Below are 12,563 nucleotides of genomic sequence, written 5' to 3' on the forward strand. Positions count from 1 at the left end.
CCGCCGCCGGCCCCGCCTGGAGCAGGAGCGCTAGGCCGAGGTCACCTCTGGTGCTCCCAGCGGGGGGTGGGGGTAGGGCCTGACACCATCCCTCGCGCCAGACCAGCCACTGTGTCCCCGCCCCGGCCTTTCCTTCGCGCCGCCCGCGGCCCCGCCCCACTCCGCCCACGGCCACGCCCCATTTTGCGTCTCGCGGCTGCTTCGCCGGATGCTCTCTTCCAGGTGGTGGCGGGGTTGGCAGGGCTACGCGGGGCCCGTTTGACTCTAGCGGCGCTTTCCCTGAGGCTCCGCGGGAGCGCAGAGCCCAAATCACCGAGGCCTGGGATCTGGCCCTGAAACTCCTGCTGCCCAAACCCCGCCTTCCAAGTCCCCCTTTCATCCCGACCCCACTAGTCGTGGGTCCCTGAGCCATGACCTCCGAGAGGTTGGGACTGGTTCAGACAACTTTTTTTTTTTTCCGTCCCTGATATTGTAAATGAACACATAAACAAAGCAATACAAAGGCAGGATTACATTGTGGCGTATTTAAAATGTTTATTTACACTTGATAAATGATTTATTAACACACGCAATCTCTGGTACTGTACAGTCTCACTTTAGATAATGTCAGGATCTAAATTTGAGCCCTTGAGGGAATGCGAGGCCTTTGCTCTGCCCAAGACTAGCCTTCTTTGCAGGATCATGACAAAGTTTGTCTCCCTCTTACAATGTCTATACTACGGAATGTTGTACATTTAAGAATTTTGAAAACCGGCGTTCTGGTAAATGATGGCCACCTTGATGGTGCCTGTCCCCAGTAGTCCTAATTTAAAGTGAGAAGAGATAGCCATGTTGCATTCTGATAAATAAATAAATAAGCCACATCATGACATTACTTGAGATGGCAGGAGTTCTTCCTAATTTACTCCTCTAAAACGTCAGGAGTACAGGTCATGTTGGCAGGCCATTCCCAGGGGAGGTTAAGTGGTGGCCAAAGAGATAATTGCTAAACTATTAAGCAGAGAAGGAACTTCAAGCAGCTGGAACAGAAAATGTATGTCATTAGAACGACGGCATTTAATTTAATTACATCCCTGGCCACTGAAGAAGCTAACAGAATCCTTGGTAAAGCATTGCCCAGACTCTACTGCGATGAACAGTTGGATCTGTCAAGTTTAAGATTTAATTAAGAGAAGACACCTTTCTAATAGGGGGAGGTTCTCTTCAAGGAAGGACACCCAGTATGACACCCAGTAGGACAGGTGCTTCCAGCTGACTTGTAAGATGGGGAAAGACAGGTTGGGCGACATTTTTTGACTGTACACATCTGCTCTAGGGTGGAACTCAAGAAGAAAATCACTACTGGGTGTGTGCAGAGCCCGAGAAGTTTTCAGCGATGACTCTTATGACTCTCAAGGATAGAGTGCTGGAAACAACGGCCCTTGGGGACTCCAAGCTTACTGCTGGCCTTGGGGAGGGTCACACCCAGTTGGGGTGACCAGAGCAGACTGCCCCTGAGGTCATCATTTACAGTGAAGGAAGGACTCCTTGGAGTCTAGGGATGCTCCTTTTGGTCTGAGCTCAAAATGTGGAGTAGGGTGTGGAATGGAATTTTCTAGACTGCTGAAGCATCTAGAGGAGTTTGGGAGGATCCTCTTCCCTGTCATCTCCATCAGGATAGATTCCAGTTTCCTCAGGCCACTGCCTAGATGTGCAAAGGGACTGGACGGCTTTTCAGCTGGGGATTCCACAACACTGCAAAGCAGATATTTCAAAACCCAACAGTCAACACAATGCTAGGAACTTTTCTTATGGCTTCTCAATGTGAAATAACTTGGTTTTGCAAGCATGTTTGACAGACTAGACAATCCTTTCTAGAACGTTAAGACTTTAGGAAATTCTTCTGGAAAATGAGGTGTTGAACTGCATGTCTTCTACCTCAAAACGCAAACTGTCTTGCCTTAACCATTTTCGGCATTTTAGAATGTCTTTCGACAGGTAGAATAGAGTTTGTCCACTTGCAAGCTGAGTTAGATTCGAAGTTTAAATGAGTGGATGAGTAGTTTGAAGTTTATAATAAAGACAACTTATCAACATTCTTATTATGTTAATGTTATAAACCTGGGGGGCCATTTTCAGCCTCTCAGCATACTTTGAGCACTCTCTGTATGCTATGGGGGAACACTAAGAATTTTTATTTCACTGGAGCAAAAAGAGGAATATATTAAATAACAAAGCAAGAGGCTAAATTGCATGGCCTGAATAATAACTATGTGGATTACAGGAGGTAAATTGGGAGTGAAGAGAAGGGGGCTCATCAAGTAAGATAATATATGTAACCACTGGAACAAGGTAAGCACTCAATACATATAAGCTATTATCATCATTCGCTATGGAGTGGGGATTTAAGCTGGAGTTTGAAACTATGGAGGAACTATTCATTCACTCATTCGTTCATTCATGAAACGTATTTGTCAAGCACTTGTCAAGCACTGTACTGGACACTGCGGGGTAAAGAGGAGATAAGATAGATCAAGTACAGCCCTCATGGAGCTTCCATCCTGTTGGGGGAAAGAGGAAAGACAGCAGACAAATAAATGAATAAAATAAGTACAGATTGTTCTTAGTGCTTTGAAGGAATTAAAAGTATATTATGATCACTCATAGTGGGGTGGGGGATCTACTTTATACAGATCTACTTTGATCAGATGAGATGAGACCCGAAGATGGGAAGGAGCCAGCCACGAAAAGTGCTAAGGAAAGAACATTCCAGGCAGTGGTCAGAGTAAGCGTGAATATCTGGAGGCAAGAAAATACTTCCCTATTGGAGGAACAGAAGAGAGCAAGGCGAGAGTGGTTGCATTCGTAATTGGAGACATAAGCAGAAGGCAGGTCCCAGAGGACCTCGTAGGCCATGACAGGTTGGAATTTTATTCTCAGTCTCCCTATAAGTAAAGAGAGGGATAGTATTGTGATGGGGTGAGAGCAGGGCAAAGGCGCAGGATGAGCAAGGCATGTCTGTGGGCAAAAGGTAACACAGCAGCCTGGCTGGGGAGGGCAGCTGCAGCAGAAGCAGGCTGGAGACCAAGGTTTTAGCTAGATTCTGAATGGCTTGAATTAATTTTTATTTTTATTCCCTGTAAGCAATAGGGTGTTGTTGATTATTGATCAGAGGAATGATTTAATGAATTTAAAAAATTTCAGGGAGGGCTTCCCTGGCGGCACAGTAGTTGAGAGTCTGCCTGTCGATGCAGGGGACACGGGTTCGTGCCCTGGTCCGGGAAGATCCCACATGCCGCGGAGTGGCTGGGCCCACGAGCCATGGCTGCTGAGCCTGCGCGTCCGGAGCCTGTGCTCCGCAGCAGGAGAGGCCACAACAGTGAGAGGCCCACGTACCACCAAAAAAAAAAAAAAAAAAAAAAATTTCAGGGATACCTGCCGCATCTAACATACTATGGTAAGGAATCCAAAAATATGTAAGAAGACTTCTCTACCCAATTTACTGAATCTATTCTAAAAATTGCATCTAGGGATATTCACCAAATGACGGTGAAAAGACTAGTGTAAGAAAATACTACTGGGTCTATTGCAGGGGCCTCACCTGTACCACTTCTCCTGCCTCCTCAGCGGTGTTGCTCAGTCCCCTGCCATATTACCTGCTCCCGCTCTCTGGCTTCCCCTGGGCATATCCGCAGGCTTTCCCCTCTTTTTAAATGTCATTCAGCTTTAAGAAAACAGCATCTCTGAAAACCCCGGCCCTTGAACTACTGTTCTCTCCCTCTCTTGCTCTCTGTTCAAAGTTAAATTTCTTGGAAGAGTTATATGCATTCCTCATCCACACTTCCTCATCTCTAATTCGATCTATCATCATTTGGCTCACCCTAACTTAACTTTCAACTATCTCTACCCCAGTCCACCACTCCACTGAAACTTCTCTCCTAAAGTTAACAATTACATTCAAATTCTCAAATACAATGGCACTTTCCTTTCCTTATCATGTTTCATCTTTTTTTCTGATTTTCTAGCTTTAGATGTTGATCTGATCATATTCTCTTCCTACCCACCTTGGTTTCCTGTTACCCTTTTGGGTTTCCCTTCTAACTTTCTGTTTCTTCCTTTGAAGTGTCCTCTTCCTCTGTTAATCTCTTACATATTGATGTTCCCCAAAGTTCAATCTCCTGCCCACTTCCTCCTCATCCCATGTACTGCTACTGAGTAGCCTAATCCAAACCTATGGCTTCAACTGAACCAATATTCCAGGGACTCTCCCCTCTTCACATTTAGCCCAGAATTTTCTCCTGAGCTCCACATCTGAAGTTCCAGCTGGACACTCCTGGGTACTGCAAACTAAACCTCTTCCTCCATAGTTCTGTCCCTCTCTTCCCTGTCTCGTGAACATCACCACCACCCGCCAAGTCAGAAAACTGGAATGTTTCACGGATATCTCCCTCTCTCTCACCCTTAGATGCAATTAATCACAAAGATCTGTCAACTCTGCTTCCTAAATATGTTTTCTTAATTTAGTCCCTCCTCCCTGCTCCCATTTGCCATAGTCCAGACTTTCATCATTTATTGCCTGGATCACTGCCATCACCTTCCAACCAGTCCTTCTGCCTCTAGTTGGGCCTCCCTCCAATTTATCATCTATGTTACTGCCAGGATGATCCTTATAAAATGTAATTTAGACAATGTTACTCCCTTGTCTAAAATCTTTCAATGACTACATGTAGTCTGCAAAGTAAAGTTCAAGTTTCCTTATATTTCATAACAGGTTCCTCATGGCCTGGCCATGACCCAACTCTGTGGGCTCTTCTCCCACCAACCCCTCATAGCTATCCTACTCTCTAGGTCAGCATCCCCAATGCTGTTCTGAGCTGTACTTCCTCAAGATATTAATAAAAGTCTGGGCAAATGAGTTTGAGAAAGGATGAAAACACATTTCTACACAGTAATATGCATTGAGAATGTCCAAGAAATGAACAGAGTGGGTCAAGTTTGAGCACCAAACTCTATTAACATCTCAAGGAATTCAATTTGGGAAATGCTACTGAAGGCATCAGAGTTCCTGGAATATGCCATACTCTCTTTCGTTTCTCCCCACTCTACCTGGGTTGTCATTCACTTATTAATCAATTAATTTTTAAAAACAAACTGTATGTCCTAAAGAGTGCAATACACTGGGAATACAAATGGCAAAAAGGCTCTAAGTAAGCTAAATAAGTAAACCCATGATTACAACATGTCACGATAAATGCTATGTAACTTGGCAGAATAAGGTGAGGGACCTGACAGAGTTCGCGGGATCAGGAAACAGTAACCCTGCCTCCCCTTTTTTCACCTGGGTTATTTCTGAGATAGGTGTCAGTTTTCATTTGGTGTATTTTGAGTCCTAGTTGTTAAGTGCACGTATATTTATAATTGTTAAATTTTCCTGATGTATTGACTCTTATCTTTATGAAATGTCCCTCTTAGTCTCTAGTAATATTTCTTGTCTTAAAGTCTGTTTTGTCTAATATTAATATAACCACTTCAGTTCTCTAATGGTTACTGTTTGAATGGAATATCTTTTTCCATCCTTTCACTTTCAATCTACTTACGTCTTTGAATCTAAGATGTGTCTCTTGTAGACAGCATATAGTTGGATCTTGCCTTTTTATCCAGTCTGACAATCTCTGCATTTTGATTGGGGTGTTTAGACTCTTCACATTTAATGTAATTATTGATATGATTGGACTTATATTTACCATTTATCTATTTGTTTTCTATAGCTCAATTCTCTTTTTCATTCTTCTTCTCTGCCTTGACTGTCTTCTTTTGTGTTAAATATTTTCAATGTAACATTTAAATTATTCTGTTAATTTTAAAAATAATTTAGTTTTTTTTAGGGATTATAATCTAAGGATTACAATATGCAACTTAATTTATCACAATTTACTTCAGATTAATACTAATTTAATTCTAGAAAAATATAGAAACTTTGCTTCAATATATCTCTATTCCCTTCTGCCTTTTTGTGCTATTATTGTCATATATGTTACATCTATATATGCTATAAAACCAACAATACAATGTTGTAATTATTGCTTTAAATAATTGTATGTATTTAAAGAAGTTAAGACATGAGAAATAGATAACTGCAGTCTTTTATATTAGCCCATATAATTATCATCTCTGGTAATCTTCATTTCTCCCTGTAGGTATGGGCACTCCGAATTGAATGAGCCCCTTCAACTGTGGCAGAGGTATTGTCGGTACTGACAGCCTGCTCTGCCCTGACAGAACATCTACATTGGCCAACCTGGGGTGGGGGCAGGGAGGAGAATGGGAGGGGCCAGAATGCCACAGACTCCCACTGTTCTTACCTGAAGTTCAAGCATGAGCACTTTTCAGATTGTTGTGTGTCTTTGATCTATTCTCAGAAGGCTGAAATGGTCTTTTTTTTTTAAGGCCTGCAACATGCGGGATCTTAGTTCCCTGACCAGGGATTGAACCTGTGCCCCCTGCATTGGGAACGCAGAATCTTAACCACTGGACCGCCAGAGAAGTCTCGTTTTGGTCAGTTTTGTCCAGTTTTGTGATTGCATTTTGGGGAGATCATTGCTGATCTTCTCAACCAGCTATGGCTGGAAGTCTCTGATGGCAGGGCTTTTAGTTAACAGCAGATCCATTGGGTCAGGCAGGATAAGATAGCCAAGAAATAAGAAGTAAAGGACTGAATCTTAGAACAAGGTCAGAAATTACCTAGTTGGAGAAAGCAGTTACTCACAGCCCATCCTGCCACATGGAGTTTGAGAAGATTCCTAAGTCAGCAGAAGGCCCCGTGTGAACCAGTGCAATCCACTGGAGTACTTTCTGGAATGGGAAGACCTGGAATTGACACTAAGAGATGACTGAGGGTGAGATACTGTCTAGGTCCTTACGTTTAAATGAAGTAACCTCTCCTTCCTGCCTAAGTGGTCTGATTTCACCAAAGGGGATCCAGACATTAGGATGATGACCTCTGTAAAGATGAAGACAGCAGGAGGTAATGAGCTGGGGTTCATCCTGGAGGGCAGAGAACGACTTCCGATAAGGAAAACTTGTGTCCCAGGAGCCTGGCTTAAGTGCATGAGAAAGAATTTTGCATTTTGTATTTTAAAAGTCCGTATCTCAAAGAAAGAAGAATGGTGGTTGCCAGGAGCTGGGGTGAGGAGCGAATGGGGAGTTACTAGTCAGCGAGTACAATGTTTCAGTTTTGCAAGATGAAAAGAGTTCTGGGTATAGGTGGTGGTGATGGTTGCACAACAACATGAAGGTACTTAGTACCGCTTAGTACCACTTAGTACCACTTAAAAATGATTAAGATGGTAAATGTTATATGTGTATGTTACCACAATTTTAAAAATTGGGAAAAAAAGCTTGTATCTCAGGGCAATGGTGGGCACAGTTGTGGTTCACGGTGAGTTAACTTATGTGACAGGCACCTGTGTACTACATTATGCCTGGTCAATTAAGCCACAAATCTACACAATGTCTTGCCAAGGGTGGAGGTTCCTGTGCTTACTGGGTAGTTTATGAGATAGATGGACAATTTTGAATTGGAGTAATGCTTATAATGAGGTGAGTAGACACAATCAAACCTTGATTCTTGACTTTAAGTCCTAGATGCACACCCACTCTTCTGAGCAAGCCCTAGCGTGTTGCTCTGACAGATGACAGATGTCTTTACAGGGGCAGAGCTGGCAACATAACTACTTCCCTAGTGGCTACCAGCTACCAGTGAGCACACCAGCTGGAAAATAAACTTCTGCATCTTATTCTTACATTCCTCTTCTTATTATAAACATGCTGCAAGGATTGTAAAGCACTAGGAGCTGACTAAGGATTAAGTTTTGGAGAAATGGGATTAATAGGCATAATAATAGGCCAGGATAAAAGGATTAACAAAAAGATCAAAAAGAAATGAGAACTTTTCTGGGGAAGGAGGTGGGAGGGAGGGATAAATTAGGAGTTGGGATTAACAGATACACACTACTATATATAAAATAGATAAACAACAAGGACCTACTGTATAGCACAGGGAATTATTGATATATTCTATATCTTGTAATAATCTATAATGGAAAAGTACCTGAAAAGGAATATACATATATTATATATATAACTGAATTACTTTGCTGTATTCCTGAAACTAACACAACACTGTAAATCAACTATACTTCAATTTAAAAAAAAAGAAATGGATATTTGCTCTCTTTAGAATTAAAAAAAAAATGAGAACTTTTTATGCAGGACCTTTGTAAAAGCTTATAATCTTGATCAAATAAATTATGTACAGACATTAAACTAATTAAAAATGATGGTGTGTTTTCCAATTTTTTAATGTTGACTAGATATTACTTACTTAATAACAAAAGTCATTTTAAAATTAGCATCTCTTGAATTTCACAAATGTGATGTTGAGTGAAACAAGCCATACACAGAAGAGAGTACGTACTGTATGACTCTGTTTACATAAAATGCAAACCAGGCAAAAGTATTCTATGGTGTTTGAAGTCAGGATACTGGTTACTTTTTTGTTGGGGGTGGCGACTTTCCAGAAGGGAGCATGAAGGGGGCTTCTGAGGATACTGGTCATTTAATGTTTCTTCATCTGTATCTATATTTTATTTCAATAAAGTATTTACAATTTTTTCATCCTTAGTATTTGAATTAGTTGCATTTAAAGTTGAGAAGAATTAAAAAGGGAAAACTTATTAAATTATAAGACCCCACATTTTGTGTTATTGTCACTTGCATAGACCATTTTAATGTTAATGTAATTCAAGAGATAAGATACAGCATCATCCTTCATTTTCCTTAATTATTTGACATGTGCCTATAGGCTCAAGTAGCCATAGCATTTCATAAGAATTAGCATAAAGCTGGCCGATGGAATAGAATTTTATTTCTCTTACTAATTTGTAATTCTCCCCAGGGCTACTTTCAATCAAGGAAAGATTGAACTCCCCAATGATGTCAAAGACAGCATATTGCAGAGGTTAACTAACGAGTCACCCGGAGAAGATGGAGCAGCCATTGTGCTGACATGTTCAAGAGCTAATCGGTTCTGATGATGTAATTTGCAGTAGTGCTTGATGTCTATTAGCCTGATGTGAGACAGCTGCTGTGGGCCCTGAGGATTAAAGTGTGAAGCATGAGGGGTGAGTGCTTTCAAATGGAGAGAGACTTTTATAGAGCCAAGTGAATAAACCTGGTCATGCTGGTTACCCTACCTAGACAGCCTGCTCACTTCCTTCTTATTTATACAGATTTTACCAGGCCTAACACAGTCTCAACTCCAGGCTCACTTTATCCAAGACCACTTCAGTCAACACTGATGCTCCCTTCCATGAACTCCTGTGGAACTTACAGTCAGAATTATATGCTTTAGCACTTACTTCTTGAATGTTTATCATGTACCCTCAACTTGACCAGAAGCTACTAAGGACATAATTTTTTCTGTATCTCTCACTGCATAGAACCTAATGGTAGGCACAAAATTTAAATAAAAAATAATTGGGGCAAAATATTGATAATTGTTCAAGCAGAGGAATGGTTACACATGGGTTTCTGCTACTATCCTTTCTACTTTTGTGTGCTTGGAAATTCCCTTGATAGCAGGGTTGGCAGATTTAGCAAATAATCATGCAGGATGCCCTGTTAAATTTGAATTTCAGATAAACAATGAATAATTTCTTATTATTAATAATTTGTATTATATTTTGATATATCACCCATAATTTTTCATACCATTTAATTTAATCGTATATATATATATTTTTTTTGCAGTGCGCTGGCCTCTCACTGTTGTGGCCTCTCCTGTTGCAGAGCACAGGCTCCGGACGCGCAGGCTCAGCGGCCATGGCTCACAGGCCCAGCCGTTCTGCGGCATGTGGGATCCTCCCGGACTGGGGCACGAACCCGTGTCCCCTGCATCGGCAGACCGACTCTCAACCACTGCACCGCCAGGGAAGCCCGGGTGACCTGTATTTTATCTAGCAACCTGACTTGCTAGAAACTTAAAAACATAATTGCTGATTGATCCATGGGCTCAGAGAAAGTGGATGGTAGAAACGGTGCCTTTTCTCTTAGAGTGTGATCTGGTGTCACTTACCTGTTATAAAGGCAGCTTCCTATGCTCCTCTACTCCACCCCAGAGGTGCCAAATCAGTATTTCTGCTGGTGGGACTCTGCACTTGCAACAAGATCCCAGATGATTCTGATGCTGTTGCTAGCTAACCTGATGTCTATGTTTTTAGTTTTTCTGATATGATCTTTTATTTCCTTATAGTGGCCTTATTTAAGCAACTTCTACTCTGTTTTTATGTCAGAAACTTCACTGAAGAGATGTTGATATTCTTGTTCCATGACTCACCCACTAAAGTTTACAAGTCAAATACTGTCACAAATATTCTATTTGCCTTTTGTAGTAAAAGTTCCCCCTTGAATATTCATCCAATAGCCCAGCATCTTAACTACTAACTTATATTGTACTAATACTTATTCATTGTTATGAGAAGTAGTAGTTGGCAAATTTGCAGCTCCCTTTAGTATTTTAAGGGCTTGGGACTGTTCCAGTTTCAGCACTGATATTCATATGTCTTGTGCTGTCCCTCAGTCCTGGTTGCCCCGGCCACCCTACCTGTAGTAAATGTCTCGGTAAACCACCCAGATCCCCACTTCAGGACCAAGACACTCTTTTCACCAGCTGCTGGTAGTGTCAGCTCACAGTTGAGACCCTACTCAGGCAACTGCCTCACTCCAAATTATGCCCTGCCTCCAGGAGCTGTAAGCCATTGATGCAGCCCCAGTCCTCAATTCAGGATGTCTCTTGATTGGCCGTCCCAGCCCTAGAGCTCCCCGTGGGGACAGCTGAGGCCTCTGTTACAACTGCCTTGCAATTCAACTTCTCCCACTACCCAATCCTGCTTCCCTCGCTCCCTCGCAGAGGCAGCTCCTGAGGGCACTCCCTAATATACCCCTACAGGCAAATCTCAGAGTTCAAGAGTCTGGAGAAATCTGCCCTCCAATAGCTGGCACAGAATTGGGGTGGTCCTAGGGAAGAGATTCTGGAATAAGATTTTGGAGCTGGGTTACCTGCTGACTAGCTGGTAATGAAAACCCCTCACTAGTGGTAGGTGGAGGCCCTGACAAAGTAGCAGTGCAATTGTAAAACTTTCACCAGCAGCAAACTGGGGCGGGATGCCAGCGGAAGGGAATGTACTGGAGGGTGCAGCATTCTGGGCACCCAGAGGTTCAGGGAGAGTAGTAATTTAGGGACAATGGAATGAGTGTTACTGGCCACTATCTATGTATTGGGGAGAGACAAGAAAGGCTGACAGTGATTAATGACCAATTTGAGAGGCTGAACCTCCTGAGGTTGAGGCCCAGAACTTAAATCATAAGGTAGCAGAGCTCCAGTGAAGACAGAATTCTCAATCCTATAAGTCGGCTATGTCAAAATCATGGCCTTAATTGAGAAAGAATGAGATCCTGAGTTATGGAATGGGGACATGTGGGTCGATGTCCTTGTAAATCTCTCCAGATTTCCTCGGAATCCTTTGGGCTATAGAAGGGACCTACTCTCCAGGTTAAAAGCACTCTTCACTTTTGAAGTTTATACAGAGATTTTTGCCTTCAAAGAAAACACTTCCTATAGATACACACCACTTTATATAAAATAGATAAACAATAAAAATTTACTATATAGCACATGGAACTATATTCAGTATCTTGTAACAACCTATAATGGAAAAGAATCTGAAGCTGTACACCTGAAACTAACACAATATTTGAAATCATCTAAAGTTTAATAAATAAAATTTTAAAAAATACTTCCTTTCCTCAAAGGATCTTAAGGTACTCTGCCACCTCCACTCCCCACCCCCAAAACCAACAACTAGATTTAAGTCACCACATAAGCGATGGGAAAAAAAAGAGACTGTGTCTCAGAAAAGCTGTATTGGCGGAAGCTGGAAGAGTATATATAGATCTTGGGTATACGTGATCAAGGCAGGGAAGAACGTAAAGCTGGTTAAGGAAGAACTCATTTCTAAGAGAAATTTCTATTCACCTATGATATAGGAGTTCATCCTGGCAAGGACTCCAGGAGATGTTGCCATCACACTGCTAGGATGACTGTTGGAAGCTTGGAGAAAACATCATATCACATCGGTCTGCTGTATCAGTGATATCATATTCATCACATTAGGTGAGCAGGAAGTGCCAGTAAGTTGAAGGCTTTGGTGAGATACTTGTGCATCAGAGGGTGGGAGTTAAACCCTACAAAAATCCAGGGCTCTTGTACATCAGTGAGGTTTTTAGGGGTGTAGAGGCTGGGCTATACTGGGACATCCCCTCCAAAGTAAAGGACAAATTTGCATTTCATGCCTTCCACTACTAAGAAGGGAGCACAATGTGTGGTAGGCCCTTAGGGTTCTGCAGTCAGCATTTTCCACACTCGTGAATACTGCTTTGGTCCTTTTGCTGGTAACTAAGAAGGCTTCTAGCTTTGAATGGGGTTTTGAAGTAAGTCCAGGATGTGGTGACAGCAGCCCTGCCAG

This window comes from Lagenorhynchus albirostris, chromosome 16 (genome assembly GCF_949774975.1).
Source record: "Lagenorhynchus albirostris chromosome 16, mLagAlb1.1, whole genome shotgun sequence".
Taxonomy (NCBI): Eukaryota; Metazoa; Chordata; class Mammalia; order Artiodactyla; family Delphinidae; genus Lagenorhynchus; species Lagenorhynchus albirostris.